This window comes from Triturus cristatus, chromosome 1_2 (assembly GCF_964204655.1).
Source record: "Triturus cristatus chromosome 1_2, aTriCri1.1, whole genome shotgun sequence".
Classification (NCBI taxonomy): Eukaryota; Metazoa; Chordata; class Amphibia; order Caudata; family Salamandridae; genus Triturus; species Triturus cristatus.
The window spans coordinates 202,828,638-202,848,700 of NC_140580.1; the positions used below are offsets into that span (position 1 = coordinate 202,828,638).

The window sequence follows — 20,063 nt, forward strand, 5'->3', positions numbered from 1 at the left end:
ATTAAGGATGGTTTTGGAAGAATTAATAATAGGGACTATCCCCACAGAAAAATTAAAATCCTATCAGGATGAAGAATTACTATTTTTGTGCAAAAGTATAACTTGGAGAGCAAAGAATCTACATGAGAGACTAGAGGAAGTAGCAAATGAAATGGGTATAGACATTGAAAAGGTAAAGGCTTTACAAAAACCATATCGATTAGACTTTACTGAGAAAGATATTGAAAATTTGAACACCACAGGACGGATAATCCAGATTAAAGACATAATCATTTTGTTGAGAAAATGGGGAGATGTGGATAAATGGAGAAGTAGGTGGTTTAGATAACGAGATGATGCCTCAGAAAAAACGTTTGCAGCTTTCCCCGTAAGAGAAAAAGAAAAAACAGTGACAGAATGCCCTATGAGAGAAATTCCAGGAGGAGGATATGTACATGTTCCGTGGACTAGGCAAGATATTTTGTCATTTACGAATGATTTCCCTCGACTACGCGAGAAGCCAGTCGAGTGGTATAGACAAGTGGACAGATTTGTAAAATTATCAAAAGTTTTGTGGATTGATTTGAATAGCCTATATGACATAATAGTACCAGCAGATTTATGGACAGAGTGCAAGATTGTGATAGACTGGCCTACAAAAGAATACCCTAGAGATCCAAAGACAGGTGCCCCTAATCCGGAGGTGATGAAAAAATATGAACAAGTAATTACCTTTCTGAAAAACAAAGTACCTCCCAAAGAGACTGATTGGGTAAAAATTGACCGAACTCATCAAGAAGCTAAGGAGTCAGTGCATGCGTACTATGAAAGGTTAATCCTTGCCTTTAAGCAGTTTAGTGGTGACGAAAATTTGAGTGAAAAGGATTTAAGTCATTTTGTATACAGATTTGTATATGGTCTTCGTCCTGAAATTAGTGAAATGATTAAGCAACATACAGTAGATTGGCAAAACAAGAAAATAGATGAAGTATTGAGACATGCAAAGTATTTTAGTGATGAAATTGAAGCCAAACAGCGTAAATTAAAAGAAAAGGCTATGTGGGCACAAGTAAAAGTAGCAGAAAGACAGGAAGCTCAGCTAATTGAACAAGCAAATAGTGCAGGACCAAAACCTAGATTTAATACTGGAAAAGGAAAGGGACAGTTTAATATTATAGAAGCCAAAAAGAAATGGCCATGTCATAATTGCGGGAGTATAGGGCACTGGAAGTCCAAGTGTAAATTTCCCCCAAATACTAATGGTGATAATGCATCATTGAATCCGCAGGCGCAGAAAGAGGTGAGTGGTCATCTGCAGCGACAGCAGCTGGTTGTTACCCAACAGAATCAGGTGCCAAAACCGCCTATTCCACAGAGTGTAATGTCACAGAACTACAGTAATGAGACAGGATTCTACATCGAAGAACAGGTAACTAAGCTGCTGCGCGCCAGCGCTGTTTCGCAGTATTGGCTACAACGCAATGAGAGTGAGTCAAAAGAAGCTTATTGACGGTGCCGAAGGGAGGAAGAAGAGTGCGTACTTGGCGCAACTCTAGAAGTAGACCAAACAGGACCTTTTGTGGACGGAAAAGTAAATGACGAAAACATTACTTTCCTGGTAGATACTGGTGCTACTCGATCAACTGTTAGGTCAGCTGATGTCAAGAATCTTCCTCTCTCGGATGAAACAATCCAAGTGGTTGGAGTAGCCAACAGATAGATCAAAACGTATCTCACAGAACCAGTAAACGTCAATATAGGGACATTTTCCGAAATGCACCGTTTTGTCGTGTGAGATTCAAGTCCTGTAAATTTATTAGGAAAAGACCTATTGTGCAAAATGAATTGCACTATATTTTGTACCCCTGATGGTATAGCATTAGAGACCCCTGATGAAGACGTATTGTATAAAATGACTATGGCTAGTATGGAAACTGAGGTTACTGAAGCCTATGCTGTATTCAACCCTGATGAATTACCAAAAGAATTAAAACAGACAGTGAAAGCAGAAGTCTGGGATTTCACAGCAGAAGATGTAGGATTGATGAGAAACGTGGATCCCGTAAAAGTAACAGTGAAAGAAGGAATAAGCTACCCAAATGTTCCTCAATATAAATTGACACCAGAGATAATTGAAGGAGTTACCCCTATAATTGAGAAAATGATTAAACAAGGAATTTTGAGAGAAATAATGAGTAGTCCATGTAATTCACCAATTATGGGACAGAGAAAGCCTAATGGAAAGTTCAGGATAGTGCAGGAGCTGAGAAAGATCAACAACATTGTTGTGTCGTGCTGTCCTATTGTACCAAATCCATCTGTGATTTTGTATCAAATTCCTCATGATGCAGAATGGTACACAGTAATTGACTTATGTCACGCTTTCTTTTCCATCCCGTTGCACCATGATAGCCATCAAATCTTTGCGTTTCGTTTCGACAAACGTATTTTGGCTTGGTGCCGAATCCCACAGGGGTATACAGAAAGCCCCTCGATATTTAATCAGATATTGAAAAAGTCTTTGGAAGATTTAGAAATGCCCGAGAATTCAGTGCTAGTCCAGTACATTGATGACCTGCTTGTGGCATTGAAAACTCGAGAAGCATGTGTAATAGACACCGTAGCATTACTAAATCATTTGGCAAATGGAGGACTTAAAGTGTCACCATCGAAATTGCAATTTTGTCAGAAAGAAGTACAATATTTAGGTTACAAAATTGAAAAAGGATTGAGGAAAATTACAACAGACAGAATCAAAATAATAAAAGGAATGAGTGCCCCAATGACGCTAAGAGAAGTGAGAATGTTTCTCGGAATTGTTGGATATTGTCGACAGTGGATAAGTAACTTTTCCCTGATCGCAAAACCTTTGGTACACGTGACGAGAAGTGATGTGAGAGATCCCATTGACTTAGATAGGGAAGAATTAGAAGCATTTAAGAAATTGAGAGACAGTTTGTGTGAAGCGCCAGCGTTAGTAATGCCTGACTATGATAAGGAGTTCGAGTTGTACTGCAGTGAGAGAAATGGATGTGCACTTTCTGTATTGATACAGAAACATGGAAAACTGAGAAGACCAATTGCATATTTTTCAGCTATGTTAGACCCTGTTGCTGTAGCCTTGCCAGGTTGTTTGAAAGCAGTAGCTGCTACTTGTAAAAGTCTGGAACAGAGTGAGGGAATTGTGATGGGATATCCCGTGCGAGTGTTTGTACCTCATGATGGGGCAATCCTTTTAACAAGGAGTCAGACTCCGTTCATGACACATAGTCGGCTGACTAAGTATGAGAAAGTCATATTAGGTGCAACAAATGTAAGCCTTGTGAGATGCCTGAATGTGAATCCTTCTACACTATTGCCTGATGCTGAGAATGTTGAAGTCAGGGACGAAGTGGATCATGATTGTTTGGATGTATTGGATTTCTGTACCAAACCACGTCCTGATATAAAAGATGTACCGTTGCCAGAAACTGACTTTGTGATGTTTGTGGACGGATCATGTTTAAGAACAGACGAAGGAATGCTAAGTGCAGCATATGCAGTATGCACAGTTGCAGCAGTAATGGAAGCATCTTACCTGAAGGGAGTAAAATCAGCCCAGGTTGCTGAACTTGTTGCCTTGACTAGAGCCTGCAAGATCGGAAAGAATGTGAGAGTGACTGTGATAACTGATAGTCAGTATGGTTTTGGTGTAGTGCATGACTTTGGCCAAATATGGCTGCAGAGAGGATTTCTGACTTCAAGTGGAACTCCTATAAAGAATGCTGAAGTGGTTGGAAAGTTGCTTGAGGCGATACAGCTGCCAAAGCAATTGGCTGTTGTGAAGTGTACTGCGCATGTGCAAACCGCTGATTATATCGCGGTTGGAAATAAATATGCCAACGATATGGCCCAATATTGTGCTCGAAATCAGAACTCAGTAAACAGGGCTAAAGAGAGGGAAATTAATACTTTCCCCTTAATGTTTACTAACATTGTGGGTACCTGGGAAGAAGTGAGGCAATTGCAGGAAGAAGCAGGAGATGAGGAAATGAGACAGTGGGTAAAAGCAGGATGTGCACCAAGGGAAACAGATCATGTGTGGGTTTATCGAGATGGAAGACCAGTCATGCTTGATAGCATGGTGTCTGCCATGGCACGGATGTATCATGGACAGGGACACATAGGGAGGGATGCGATGATTCGGTCCTTCAAGCAAACATGGTATAATGCCAAATTTAGACTTGTAGCTGAGAGCCTTTGTCAAAGATGCCTTATATGTCCGCAATTCAATCCAGGAAGAAAAACAGTGGTAAGCTTAGGAACGATAGGTCGAGAAGGAGGGCCTTTCTCCAGAATGCAGATTGACTTCATTGAGATGCCGCCCTGTAATAGGTTGAGGTATGTTCTAGTAATGGTCTGCTTGTTTTCTAGATGGGTAGAAGCATATCCCACAAGAAGGAGTGATGGAATTACTGTAGCTAAACTGCTTTTGAGGGAATTCATCCCTAGATTCGGGTTCCCAGTTACAATTGAATCAGATAGAAGAAAGCATTTCCATAATGAGATTATGAAATTGATTTGTGAAGCATTGAATGTACAACAGAAACTACATTCTGCCTATCGCCCAGAGGCTTCTGGTGTGGTGGAACAAATGAATGGCACTATTAAAAACCCATTGGGAAAAATGTGTTTCGCCACAGGTTTGAAATGGCCTGATGTCTTGCCTCTGGTACTCATGACTATTAGATCAATTCCAGATAGAACCACAGGTTTGAGCCCACATGAAATAATCATGGGAAGAGCAATGCGCCTTGTATTCATACCAGTCAACAAGCTGTTGCTTGTATCTGATGACTTGGTGTTGGATTACTGTAAGGGACTGGCTGACGCAGTTCATTCTGTGTTTCATCAGGTTGGATCGGATGCCACCACCCTTGAAAAGAAGCAAGCTCATGATCTGAGCCCAGGAGACTGGGTGAGAATCAAAGTACACAGAAGAAGGAACTGTCTAGTCCCACGTTGGGGAAAACCACGACAAGTGATTTTGACTACAACAACAGCTGTGAAGTGTGCTGGGATCAAGAACTGGATCCATGCAAGTCACACATTGAGAATCCCAAATCCAGTGGCTAATCAAGAACGAGAATATTATGACGAGTCAGAAAGTAGCTCTGAATTGGATGCTGAAGAAGTAAGAACAAGAGAAAACCCTGAAAGGGGGGAGACAGAGACAAATTTGACATTTGCCCCAGAGAATATTCCCTTGAGAAGGAGGTTGCAGATTTCTGATACCAGCTCAGACTCAGAGACTGAACAGATACCGATATGCTCCGGAAAGGAGAAAAGCAGTGAAGAGACAATCAAAGAAGTTATTGATAAGGAAATTCCTGATGAAAAACTGAGAGAAATTCCACCTGAAGTAACAAAAATAGATCAACAGGTGCCAGATACAGAAAGTGAGGGAAAGATTCTTGCGGAAGACCCCCGAGGAGTTGTAGGGAATTCCAACATCCAGTTAGAAGAAGGGACAGTTAGTCAGCAGGAAGATATTGTGCAAGAAACACGAGGAGGGACAGAAGTAGGAAAATTAAAAGAAGTGGTGGAAAGAAGAACAGCTGAAAGCAAAAAGCAAGTTGAAACAGAATCAGAGGAAAGTGATGAGGAAGTACCTGAAGGTCGAGTCCTGAGAAAAAGAGCATGGAGAGCTGAGAAGAATGATAAAGGAAATAAATTGAAAAGATCAGCAAGAGAAGAAATATGGCCTAACAAGATAAAGAGATTAAGATATCAACTGACACGAGTGAATTCACCAAGAGCAGAGCAGGTGGATGAAGTATCAAGTCAGGAAAAAACGAAAAATGAGAAAATAACTACAGCAGACTAAAACAAAAGAACAAGAAAGCCAAACCAGAAGTATAAATCGCCAGAATGGTCGTATGTGGCCCTGCCTGAAATAAAAGAAGAGGCGGATAGCCAAGAAAATCCAGAGGTGACTGTACCGGAAGTGGTTGAGGAAGACGAAGAATCGGAAATCCTGAGAGTTATCTTGTCCGATATTGGAGAAGAGACGGATATTCAGGAAGTTCTGTATCAAGATTATGAGAGAAAGTGAAAGACAATCAAATGCCAAACTGAACAAGACAAAAGTGCTGCTAATGGAAAGAAAATAGAATACAGGAAAAGGCATAACTGATAGAACCAATTAGGTGCTTAGAGCCTTGGGTTAGACAAAACTAGTTGTGAAGTAGAAGAGGCTGAGTCAAAAGACACTGATCATTTTGCAAAAATGGCAAACACTGAAAGTAGAAAAGCTAAATGTGTATTTTTAAAGAGATGGTTTAAAATGTGTTGTTGTTGTACAGGATTATTAATGCTTCTATGGAGTGTGTTAGCATTACTGATTTCATTTAAGGTTACAATAGACACAATAGAAGGACATAGTGAGAATAAAACTAATATAGAGAAGGTTCAGAAAGTATATCCGACTAGAATAGATAGAAACTATCTACATAAAGACAGGTCTATAAATGATTTCTCTAACAATGTGTTTTCGAAACTTTTGTATGAGTATGTTAAGACAATGGATCTGAGGGATTGCTACGTTTGTATGCAGTTACCTGCATCTGTATCGGAGGGAGTGACCTTCCATCACCTCCCTGTAACATATGGAATAACATGTAGTGTAATAGCTAGTTTGTTTTACCAAATAGGGAAATTAGAATATTATTTTTCAGATGTAGGTAACATATTTTCACAAGTACCTGCGATTAATAAATTAAATAAAGTAAAGCCCGCAAAGGTGTTAGGTGAATTTTTCTTAGAAACTAAGGAACTAACATTAGAATATATTTTTAGAAATATTTTGACTTGCAGTTTAAAGAAAGAAGAAAAGACGTTCTTGGATATGGTTGAAGAAAGGAGACTGAAAATGCAAAATAAAGCATCTGAGAGAAAAGAGGAAAAGACAGTCTAGGATGTTGAAATGGAAAAACATTTGAAGGGAGAAGCTAGCCAACTATGGCTTTAGATTGGCCTCAGAAAGGGAAATTGTGTATTAGAAGGAATCCAACTGCATATGATAATTACTTTGTAGGTAACAGTGAATGCCATGATACATACCGAATCATGGGTGGATGGGGATTTAAAGGAGGAAATGATCAAGTTTTTCCTGGGTTATATTTTATCTGCGGAAACGAGGCATATTATCGGTTGCCAGATCATTGGTATGGCACATGTTATGTAGGTCTGGTTTTTCCAAAGATATTCCACATGGGAAGAGGAGAAGATGGTGTACATAAGTTAGGTAGTCTATTAGCTCATAGAAAGAGAGAATCTTGGTCAGAAATTGTAGGAGACATCTTTGGAGCATTGATACCAGCAGTAGGAATATCTCTGAATGTACACAAAATTAGAAAATTATCAACAGTAGTAGATCGCTTGTCAACAAGCACCGCTGGAGGATTTTTAATGGTAAATACTGAAATGGTTGCCATGCGTGCTATGGTAATGCAAAATCGACTTGCCCTTGATATCTTATTGGCAAAAGAGGGTGGAGTCTGTGGAATGCTGAAAGTTCAACATTGTTGTACTTACATTCCTGACGAAAGTAAAGATCTGAAAATCTACATTAAAAATATAACTGAATTGCATGAGGAAATTACACAACTGGAGGTTGAAAGCGTTTGGGAAAAGATTGGGAAGAAACTTTCTTCTATTAAAGATTTCTTATTAAACTTAGGTGGTACCTTTATAGGTAGGATCTTATTTCCATTAACCTGTGTGATTTTTATAGTATTAATTCTAAGTTTACAATGTCTGTGTCATAAAAGAAAGAAAATACAGAAAAAGTTAAAAAGAGAAACATTGAAAAGAAGGCAGAATAAGAGACGAGAGGGAATTTGAAGAAGTAGAATTAGAAGAGATGAAGGAACGCATGTATAAAACAGCTAGAAGAGACAAAATTGGGGAAACAGAGATGTAAACTAAAAAGAATTCATTTCACTTTCTTGACCAATTGAAATAAAATGTTAATGGTGTGGTGATAAAATCACCAAAGGGGGGATTGATGGAGTGGGTAGTACAACATTTTGTATACCTCCCCCATTCTGCATTAAAATATTAATTGAATAATCCATTAATTATAATATTATTAAATGAGTTTTCATGAATATTAAACCAACACTACTAATGTCCAAGTTACACGTGGGATTGCATATTGCATGGCTAAATAACCTTTATGACTAAAATCTGTACGCATATTAACAGTAGTATATGTAATAAATAGAATACTGCATGATACATGTTGCTTTTGTGATGTTTCTGTAATGTTGCTCGAGAGGAGGACCAGAAGGGTGAATATAAATGCTTTAAATGTTGCTATACGCTAGATAAATACAAGCACATAGAGGGATTAGTAAGGGGTTAACATTATATTTACTATTTCTATGCATTAATTACTCTTTTGTGTTTGTTTCGCTTAAGTTGGCGTTTGGGCCTAAATTCTAAAATGGCCGCCGACGTGACACGACGAAGTGGCCACTGACCCACGAGGCATGGAGTGAAGTGCGCAGAAGCGACAAAGTCTTCCAGACCTCGTCGTGAACCCTGATCTCTGTGTACTAGAACAAGGACACCGTGGGATGACGGCCAAGACGAAAGACAATAGACTTTCACAGAAAACCAGAACAGACCGACTTGTGACATTACCCCTTGAACTGTACCAAAATCCTAAAAAGACTCAATCGAACGATCTCAACCAACCAATCACAACCGTAGTAAAATAACAAAATGTATCTTCTTGCTTATTTTATTATAAAAATACCCGGTAGAATAGAGAGGGTCTCAATCGCTCTTTCCGATGACGGTGACGCTACGCGACCTCTACTACTTAGGGTGACTGCTGCGTTTTCCTGAATCCTAAATGGTCCGGATGCTGCCCAATTACCTGATGACTGCGAACTTTTCCTAATTCTATGGGCACTGACAGATGCTTGCACGTCTCTGGTCTTTACTGATCTCTCGAGACTGTAGCATGCTGAGCAAAGAACTTTGAACTTTTAGATGAATGACGACAGATTTGAATATGCAGACCCAATGATTTAGAGGACTTCAGATAGCCAGATTAGGTAAATATGATGTTCTGCGATTTACTTGAAATTTGATATAAACTTTCCAAACGAAAATTTTACTCTTCAAAGAAATTTTAGATAAACATATATTGATAAACAAAGAATGAGTTTGTGGTTTATTAAGAAGGATAAGATCTAAATCTTAAATGTGTTTTAGCTGGTTCTAGATCACCATCAACCAATCCAACTATTTGGTCCATTGACCACGTGGGAGGAGTGCCTTGATGTTTAGGATTGAGATCTGTACGTGGAAGGGATATTGATGTATATTGTGTAAATTAACTTTTCTTTCCCCTCACATGTCGAGCGCTTGAACCGCTCATCCCTCCAACTGTGTGCAGACCGGTGAATGATTAGTGTGAGTGATGGTGTTATGGGCCCCACCAATGACTGCATGAGTGAATGAGTTAGTGTGACGTCGGGTCTATGACCCAGGGAGGATACCGGTACGGGTTTGCTTTCCCCGTTACCAGGGTTTCTGCGCTCCATCACAACCAATAAGACATTATATAGAACTGCACAACCCTATTAAAAAAAGAATTAACTTAAAAAATGACTTCTAGTTTTCTTGTTCTTGCAATGCTTATTGAGAAGAAGTGGAATTAAAAGTATTATTTTTTCTAATATTACAAGTACTTCTCTTTACCTGTTTGTAACTACCGGTGTCACACTTTAGACATTAGTAAGACCATTAACCTTCCTCATATGGTGCTCCCTGGTGGGGGGGTGGGTTCATTGTTAAATCTCCTTGCATGTATGTATAAGTGAAACTCACAAGCGCAAATAGGTATGTTCACAATTGCAAAACGCTTTCAAAATTGGGAGAAAATGGTTTTGTGCTTGCAATTTGCCTCTTTTTTTGTATTTTTATATAGCACAAACTCTGACCCAAAGGTGAGCACCAGTTACATTGCACAAGTGCACATTTATTTTTGGTAGGCAAGGGGAGAGTAAGTGAGTTTCCCAGAATAGATAGATAGACACTACAATAGACACATTGAAGTATACTTCCATATTCACACAATAACGTACAAAGGCTAAGACCAGGGGCACTGGAATTGTATACGGCACGGCTAAGTAAATTGTGGCAGGAGAAGGCAAAATTACATCAACTCACCACAACTCAAACAGACTAGGTATGGAGATCGGTTGATAAACACAAGACCTCAAACACACTTACAGTCACATATCACAGACTAAACAAAAACTCAAACACACATGCTGCTTTACAGCATAGCTTAAATACATTGGCAAAGCCAATAGCTCTGGCTAAATTCTTATAAGGTTCCAAAGGCGAGACCTATTGGCTATGCCAATGCTTGTTTGGCAATGTCACTGTTGGGCATGGCCCTACTGCAGGGCCACCCCCAAACATTTGCCTTCACCCCTCCAGTGTTGAATTTGTTTTTGTTGTCCTTTGGAGTCTGCGCACTTTACCACTGCTAACCAGTGCTAAAGTGCTTGTCCTCTTACCTTTAAACATGGTAAAATTTACTTACAGTCAATTGGCACAACTAACTGACTTGTTCGACCCTTTTTAAAGTGGTACTGCATGTACCCAGGACCAGTAAATTAAATGCTACAAGTCGACATGCAGCACTCATTGTGCCACCCACTAGAGTGCCGCCCTTTTTAGGTCTCGCGCCTAGCGTTGCAGTGCGGAGCATTGCTTGCGCAGCGAGAGACCTCTTGTACGGGGTTTCAAAATCGAGCTTGGAATCGCACACGCTCGTGCGTGTGCTTTTCCTTTTGGGCCACACTATTGGCCTTTGCGTGTGTCTTTTTATTAAAGACCGCACGCAATTGGCCAAAGGCGGGCGCATTGCTCCGCCCATGGCCTATTGGTGTCTATTTCGCGCACCGCCGGCCATGTGGTTTCAATTATCGTGCCCAGACACGGGCGCGATAATTGAAACCACATGGCTCGCTGTAGCGCGTGCACACCACTCGTTGCTGGTTGAAACATTTCCTGAGTCTGTGGCCTGTGAGTGCGTGTCTATTGTAATTTCGTGCACAACTTTACTGCCGGTCCATCTCCGCCGGCGAATGCGCCACCCTCCACGGGCCTGGTTCACAGAGTAGTTTTCTTTGTTTTGGATGCATACGCGAGGGAACCGCCTGCCGGCCGTCAGGATTTATGTGATCTGAACTGTACTGCACCCGAGGAGGTCATCAATTGGGACGGCACCAGTGACTCCTTATTGGATCTGTTCTAACGCCACTCAAGGCTAAGAGACAAACCTTAGAGGTAAGCGTGCACGGGGTCTGTTGTGGGGGGACACAGCTCGCGTTGCAGAACGCTGGGTGGGGAACCTGTTCAGTGATCTATCCGGGGCGCTATTTGCCTCCAGGACCGGTGTGGACCGAGATTGCATTTTGATACTAGTTGACCCTGGTCTTTCTTACAACTAAGGATGCGCATGGTGACAGCTTTAGTGACATTGCAGGTGTAGGGAAGTACCAACTGGAAGTCTAGTTTGAACAAGCCATTGCACATTGTGGCACAGAAAGGCCTGGGGCGGTTTCACATTTTCCACGGTATTCAAGAAACATACTGGCCAATGTGGATTCCTAGTCTTGCATTTTAGGAATCTGTATTTATGAAAGAATCTGTGATAAGTTGTTGTAAATTTTTTTGACCTATGGTATTTTTAAGAGGTTATTTCCAACATTTAATGTTCAAGGAAAGGAGAACGTTTCTAGTTCAGTACAAAATTGATAACAACTGCACTGCCCTCTATCATCCATTTTGTTTAGTGTTTTTAAGTTGTGTAAGTATGGAGATGCGGTAAATTCGAATTTATCGCCCCTTGATTTCTGTGTCTTCACGTTTTGTGAATAGGAGCAGAAGAATACATTTGTAAGTATGCATTCTCACACTACATTGTTTTATAGAATGTTTTTGGTTCTATCCTGGTCAGTTGATTAGTTGTGTGTTTCTGGAGTAGGTGCTCCATGATCTTTAAAGTACCTGAAATAATATGCACATTACCTCGTTATTTCGAAAGGGCTTCTAAGAAGCTACACCTTCTTGCACTAGTTTCTATAAGTGCTGATGCACTTGATGGTAAATCTACTAGTCTACCTCTAGTTGATTCAATAGAAGCAGATATTCAAGCTGCAGTTCTGGAAATGCTATCAGAACTGTGCCGCTCATTACATCACCTAGAGTTGAGAGACCTATAGCATCCCATTTCCCAAAACCTTCCAATCGAGCCACCTACCGCAACGGCGTTCCATGCCACAGTGGTGTCCACTCAGTTAGCTTTACTCACCACCCCATATGCCGCAGGCAACTCCGACATATATTTAGGACCACTTGTGTCCTCGGGGGGAGAGAACAGCCCCAGCTTTCCCATAGAGGTAGTCCAACAATGGGGTGGCGCCTATTGCCCACTTTTTGGCCGTATATGCAGAGTGCTCATGGAGATTATACCCGCTCATTGATTATCATTAATTGTGAGGTGGAGTAGTAGGAGTATACGTCCACAGCCGCAATGCCTTCACTATAGCTAGTTAGAAAGCAGGCGAGTGCAGTGCAAGGGGTATCTCCATTCCCGAGGAACCCAGAGAGGATGGAGTTGATCTGCCTGAACTAGCAACTGTGGGTGGTATAGGGATAATTCTGTAGCTGATACCATAGTCTGGGCAGGGTGACCATTTTGAATATTGCCGATCTGCCCATCGGGGATAGCGGAAGAAGCGAACACGTCACCTCTTCCTTCACCCAGGCCACCGTCTGTGCAGTATTCCTTGACTATGTTCTCTTTGCATCCGTTGATATACCCTCACATATTTCATGCCTCCCGCCACCTCTTGAAGCCCAGCGCCCATGCGGTGAATCCTGCATACCCATTTGGGGGAGCCACGGATTTCGAAATGTTCATAAAGATGCCAGACGTAAAACTGTATATTTTTGTCACAAACATCTTGCTACATTGTAGGTGACTTACGTTGTTTAAACAGGAATAAAATATTGAATTAACGAGTGCGTGATCTAAGTGGCCTGGAGCATGCCTTGTGCAGGAGCATTATGCATGAATCTATGCCGGGGCTTGTTTTGACTGTGCACGACCTTATAGTGTGTTTATATGGGTGTACGTACGAGCTTTAGTGCTTTATTAGTTTGCACTGCATATATATGTTGTTCGGGGCCTTGTATCGTGCGTAGTTTTGCCACCTTTCCAAGAGAGAAATACTGGCGATTTATTGTAGTTTAAAGAGTTTACAAAGTCCGGGACGTGATACTAACTACAACTTTAAACAAAATAGTGTGTATTTGTTTGTAACATGACTTTTCTGTCTTTCTTTTCTGTAATTATGAGTCATGGATCATTAATGCAGCTCTAGATCTCATCTAAAACTGCTTCTATTTATATTAACTGTTTGAAATATGTACAGATAAAAGCTAAAAATGCAGGCCTTTGTTGCTTTGACTTCCTTTCCTTCCGGCAGGGACATTAAAATATTGGTGGTACCGGTATAAAACCGGTCAGGTGGTAACCCTTATGTTGCGTGGATATATAGTACCGAGTATTTGCTTTCTGCTCCGATTAGTTTGGGAGTTGGTATTGTCCAAAAACTAGCATTGCGCTTTCGTCTGTGCGCAAATTCGTATGGTGCGTGTATCTCAGTTCCTTGGCATGGGCTTGCACTGCAGGGGGCTTCTTATTCGCATGCAGTGCTGGCCCAGGGCTCGCGGGGGCAATGTCGGCTTCTTCCTGTCAGCGTTACGTGTACGTCTTTGGCTGTCCTATGAAGGTCTAGAAGAGAGCCCTCTTAGCTGACATGAGATTTGTGTGCTCGGCGCTAGGAGGGTGGGGCGATGGGTGCCCAATGCAGCCATGGATGGGTGTGCTAATCTTCACGGTCACATCATTTCCAGTGTCGGCCGGGAGTGCAAGCCAGGTGAGAACCTGTCACTGACGCACACTTCAGTTTAGCTACATGTTTTTGTGCTACAGTTTCGCAGCACTATCTAGATCCAGTGCCTAGACAGAGAGCCTGGAAGTGGGGGAGGAGTCATGGGGTCAGGACTGGCTTGGCACATGCGAGGGAGGGAGGGTGGGTGCTGCTGTCAACTGCCTGTCCGCTCACTTGTAATATTTAACCAAGTAAGCTGACTGCTCACTAAACAAGCATTTGCAATGCAATAGGTCTCGTATTGGCAAGAGTTTAAGCTATAGGCATTGTAAATGACAATGCCTTTTTTTATCTGTTTTGCTAATTAACACATAAATAAAAGGCATTGTCATTTACAATGCCAATAGCTCAAACTCTTGTAAATGTGAGACCTATTCAAAGAAACGGCCGCCATTGTTCCGGCTGCTCAGAAAGTGAAAGCACGCATATCGCGCTGAATGTTGTAGGAAAGCATGTCATGCCTGCAGTAGGAGAAACTCATTAAAGAAAATAGTTCTTACAGACTAAAGAAGCATTTGCAATGCAATAGGTCTCGCATTTGCGAACGTTTGAGCTATTGGTATTGTAAATGACAATGCCTTTTGTTTATGAGTTTGAAAACCTGCAAGCTGTGCGTAAACAAGCACTTTGTACTTATAGTCCTTGCTTATGAGAAGCAAAGCTGGCAGTCTCTTTTACTGACAGCCTTGCTTCTCGTAAACAAGGACTATACATACAAAGTGCGTGTTTATGCACCGCTTGCAGGTTTTCCAAACAAATGAATGAAACCCACTGTCATTAACAATGCTAATAGCTCCAACTCTCACAAATGCGAGACCTATTGCATTGCAAATGCTTGTTTATTATGTACCGGGTATATAGCAATTTATTTGGGAAAATATATACATGGAAAAATCGGTATGAAAGACACTTATGCATTTCTGAAATTGGAACAAAATATAGAGTTTAGAAACAGTAGATATTTGCACATACCCCGAAATTGTGAGAACCCATACTAGCATGAGAATTATAGGTCATTTTTCAAAATGACTTCTTTTTTACACATTGTCTTTAATTTGGAAGGCAGAAATGCATCGAAAGTCAATAGGTAATAACATTTGCTCTACAATTCTGTGTTACCCTAAGTGACCCGATAAAAATGGTACCTCAATTGTGTGGGTAGGCCTAGCGCCCGTGACAGGAAACGTCCCAAAACGCAACGTGGACACTCCACATTTTCACAGTGAAAACAGAACCTTTTTTTGCAAAGTGCCTAGCTGTAGATTTTGAACCCTAACTCTGCCAGCACCTGGGAAACCCTAGCAAACCTATACATTTTTTAAAACTAGACACCCAGGGGAATCCAGGATGGGATGACTTGACAAGCTCTCGCCAGGTTCTGTTACCCAGAATCCCTTGCAAACCTAAAACTTTGTCAAAAAAACACATTTTCCTCACATTTCTGTGGTGGAAAGTTATGGAATCTGCGTGGATCCACAAAATTTCACCCACCCTGCGTTCCCCAAAGTCTTCCGAGAAAAATGGTACCTCACTTGTGTGGGTAGGCCTAGTGCCCGCGACAGGAAACGGCCCAAAACGCAACGTGGACACTCAACATTTTCACAGTGAAAACTGACCCTTTTTTGCAAAGTGCCTAGCTGTAGATTTTGAACCTTAACTCTGCCGGCACCTTGGGAAACCTAGCACACCTATACATTTTTGAAAACTAGACACCCAGGGGAATTCAGGATGTGGTGACTTGTCTGGCTCTCACCAGGTTCTGTTACCCAGAATCCCTTGCAAACCTCAAAATTTGTTTAAAAAAACCCCACATTTCCCTCACATTTCTGTGATGGAAAGTTCTGGAATCTGTGTGGATCCACAAAATTCCACCCAACCTGCATTCCCCAAAGTCTTCCGAGAAAAATGGTACCTCTCTTGTGTGGGTGGGTCAAGTGTCCGCGACAGGCAAGGGCCCAAAACCTATTGAGGCGACATCAAAATTACCTATTACAAAACAACCTGGTTTTGCGAGGGGGGGGTCCCATGAGTTTTTGGCCCCGGGGTCAGCGGCCATCTAGGGAAACCTACCAAACCCACACATTTGTAAAAACTAGACACCTGGGGGAGTCCAGCAAGGTATGGCTTGCGTGGGTCCCCCAACATGTCCCTACCCAGAATTCCCTGTAAACAACAAATTTTGTTGAAAAAATCTATTTTTTTCTCACATTTCTGTGTTAGAAAGTTGTAGGATCACCAGGCTGACACAAATGTCCTACTTCCCAGCATTCCTCCAGGTCTCCCAATAAAAATGGACTCATGTGTGGGTAGGCATAGTGGCTGCAACAGGAAATGGCCCAAATCGTACTGTGGAGACTTCAAAATTACCTATAATTAAACTACCTTGTTTGGGGGGGTGGTGGGGCACCTGGTTTTTTGGCCACAGGCTTGCCGCCATTTAGGGAAACCTAACAAACCCACACATTTCTGGGGGAGTCCAGCGAGGTATGGCTTGCGTCGATCCCCCAATGTTTCCCTACCCAGAATGCCCTGCAAACCTCAAATGTAGCTGAAAAAAACCACACTTTCCACATATTTTTGCATGGAATCACCATGCCGGCTCAAATGTCCTACCCCACAGCATTCTCCTTAGTGTCCCGAGTAAAATGATACCTCACTTGTGTGGGTGTCCAATGCAGAATTGGCTCTTAGAATTGTTGGTGCTATACCCTAAATCCCTATGTTTTGGGCTCTTCCCAGTCACAGGCCCTTGCCCCACCCACACAAGTGAGGTATCATTTTACTCGGGGACTGAGAGGAACGCTCTGGAGTAGGATATTTGTACCGGCACGGTGATTCCACCCAAAAATATGTGGAAACTGTTGTTTTCAGCTAAATTTGAGGATTGCAGGGCATTCTGGGTAGGGAAACATTGGGGGATCCACGCACGCCATACCTCGCTGGACTCCCCCAGGTGTCTAGTTTTCAGAAATGTGTAGGTTTGGTAGTTTTCTAAGATGGCCGCCGAGCCCGGGGACTAAAATCCAGGTGACCCCCCTCTCAAAACCAGGTTGTTTTGTGATAGGTCATTTTGATGTCTCCTCAAAACGCTTGGGCCCTTGCCTGTCGCGGGTACTTGACCCACCCACGCGAGTGAGGTATAATTTTTATCGGGAGACTTTGGGGAATGCGGGGTGGGTGGAATTTTGTGGATCCACACAGATTCTAGAACTTTCCACCACAGAAATGTGAGGAAAATGTGTTTTTTAAAAAAAAACTAATTTTGAGGTTTGCAAGGGATTCCGGTCAACAGAACCTGGTGAGAGCCAGACATGCCGCTGTGTCCTGGTTTCCCCTGGGTGTCTAGTTTAAAAAAAAATAATAGGTTTGCTAGCTTTCCCTAGGTGCTGGCAGAGCTAGGGTTCAAAATCTACAGCTAGGCACTTTGCAAAAAAGGGTCAGTTTCCACTGTGAAAAATATGTGTGTCCACGTTGCGTTTTGGGCCGTTTCCTGTCACGGGCACTAGGCCTACCCGCACTAGTGAGGTACCATATTTCTCGGAAGGCTTTGGGGAACACATGGTGGGTGGAATCTTATGGATCCACGCAGATTCCAGAACTTTCCACCACAGAAATGTGAAGAAAATTAGTTTTTTGGACAAATTTTGAGGTTTGCAAGGGATTCTGGGTAACAGAACCTGGTGAGAGCCAGACAAGTCACGCCATCCTGGATTCCCCTTGCTGCCTAGTTTTAAAAAATGTATAGGTTTGCTAGGTTTCCCAGGTTTCCCTATGTGCCAGCTGCGCTAGGGCCCAAAATCCACAAGTAGGCACATTGTTAAAAAAAAGTCTGTGCCTAGTGGGCTTTCTGCCGCCTTGGGGGGAAATGGGGGGGGGGGGGGTGTGTCCCCCAGGGCAGAAACTCTGTGGCTATTTTTGTGTGGGGGTGGGGGCATTGGTACACCCCCACGCTTAAAAAAAAGCCAGTGTAATCGCTGGCATTTAGTGGGCTTTCTGCCCCCCCCGGGGGCAGATCAGGGGCCACTGCCCCTATCTGCCCCCCCCCGGGGGGCAGAAAGACTGGAATTTCTCTGGGGAGGGGTGTATTGTCATGCCCATTTTGGGCAGCCCCCACCCCGATTTCAAATTGCCCCCAAAAAAATCCCTGGCGTCTAGTGGGCTTTTGCCCCCCCCCCCCGGGGGGCAGATTGGGGTCTACTGCCCCCTCTGCCCCCAGGGGGACAGGAAGACTGAATTTGCCCAATTCTTTTGTGCGGGAGCGAAGGCCCTTGCCCAAGGGGCAGCTCCCCACTCCCTGGTGTCTAGTGGGTGGATCCTTGCATAGCGATCGCCCTCCTGAGGATATCCCCAAGCATGGATCCACTGGTGAGTGGTACCATTGGAAAGGGGATATTCTCCCCTTTCCAATGATGTGTTTCCCATCTTTCTACGTGCTCGGGGGGCTGAGATAGCACCCTGAGCACGTAGAAAGTAAAACTGAAATGAGCCTAAAGGCTCATTTCAGTTTCGGTTTCTGTGAAATGACGTCAACGTGACGTGCGTGCTGATCGTCATTTCCCAGAAAAGAGGGGGGGTGCCTCGGGAGCTGTGGAAGCTCTTCCTCCGCTCCCGAGGCTTTAGGGGAGCAAAAGAAATCCCTCTGGTTCCTGCACAAGAGGGATTTCCGGTGCCATGTGCCAGGACGGCTGGGAGCCATCCTGCGCACACGAGCACTGTTGCGCATGACGGCTCCCGGCCGCCGTGCGCACTGAAGGGGTTAAGAATTTATTTACCTTATTGCGAAGACAAAGCTTATTTTTCTAAAATTAGTGTGGATCTCCTTTTTGAGTTGTGTGTCCTTTATTGGTTAATGTTGTGCAATAAATGTCTTACACTCCTCTGTGTTGGGCCTAAAGCTGCTCGCCCACACTACCACTATTCGAGCACTTAGGTTTTCCATTGAGCCCTGTATGCTTTTGGGGAACACCTGGACTCTGTGCACGGTATAACCACCTAGTGTTAATACCATATGCAGAGCCAGTTTCCTACCGGTGGAGCCAGAGTGTTCTTTCTGGGTGCTGCCTTGAATGGGACTTGTGATGCCAGGAAAGGGCCATCTTAGAGTGGTGGCCCCTCAAGGCCCAGGTCTGGGCCTCTTTGTCCATCAGTTCATGCCTGAACCTCAGACATGCAGCCCTGGCCAGGGGTACTCATGAGAATTTCCTTCATCCTTGGCAGAGTGAAAACACTTTTTGTTGTCTTTGGTAAGGCTGGTGCTGCGAGGGTAGGGCTCGCTTGTTCAGTCACTGCACTGTTTTGGCAGGGGGTACCTTCATCTGTTGGCTCTAACCAACAGAACTCCTGATCCCTCCTGTATAACAAGCATTTGTAATGCATTAGGTCTCGCATTTGCGAGAGTTTAGGCTATTGGCATTGTAAATGACCATGCTTTTTATTTGTTTTAAAAACCAACATGCAATAGCTCAAACTCTTGCAAATGCGATACCTATTGCATTGCAAAAGCTTTTTTTGTTATGATCGGCTTCATAGTGCAGAATTGCGGCAACTAGGACAAAGGATTTAGAGGGGCAAGTGAAAAGGAGTGTGGCACTGAGGAAAGAAGAGAAGATTGGGATCCAGGTAGGAAAGAAGTAAGACAACCCATGCAGCTCTCGAATCATTCATGGAGATTTTAATAAAACTGAGTGGGCGCTTTTAAGCTCCAGGCTGGAGCTCAAATACCCCCAAAACAGAACACTTGTAAGCAATTGCCACATACCTGCAATATTTCCCAAAGCCCTCACTGTGTGCTCAGAATGTCAGGAAAAATTTGCAGTGGCAGCCGCGAGGGAAGGCAACATATGTTGGTTGTTTATCTTCATTACTGCAACCACACGAAAGGCAAGCTTCGCAAAGATATTACACCCTGGCCACTGCCTATAACAAGCATTGGCTGCGCGGCCGTGAAAGAGAAAGTGAGCCACACGGGTAACATGGAAGGGGAGGGGGGGGTGGGCGGTGAGTGCTAAAGCAACACGGGGAAGGCTGGCATATGGTGAGCACTATCGAGGC

The 20,063-nt window shown here is 43.0% G+C and overlaps 1 protein-coding gene across 1 annotated transcript in view; it reads left to right on the plus strand.

The window, feature by feature from the left end:
- SLC29A3 (solute carrier family 29 member 3) overlaps positions 1-20,063 on the plus strand; it is a 271,683-nt gene that overhangs the window by 35,587 nt on the left and 216,033 nt on the right. The window lies entirely within an intron of this gene.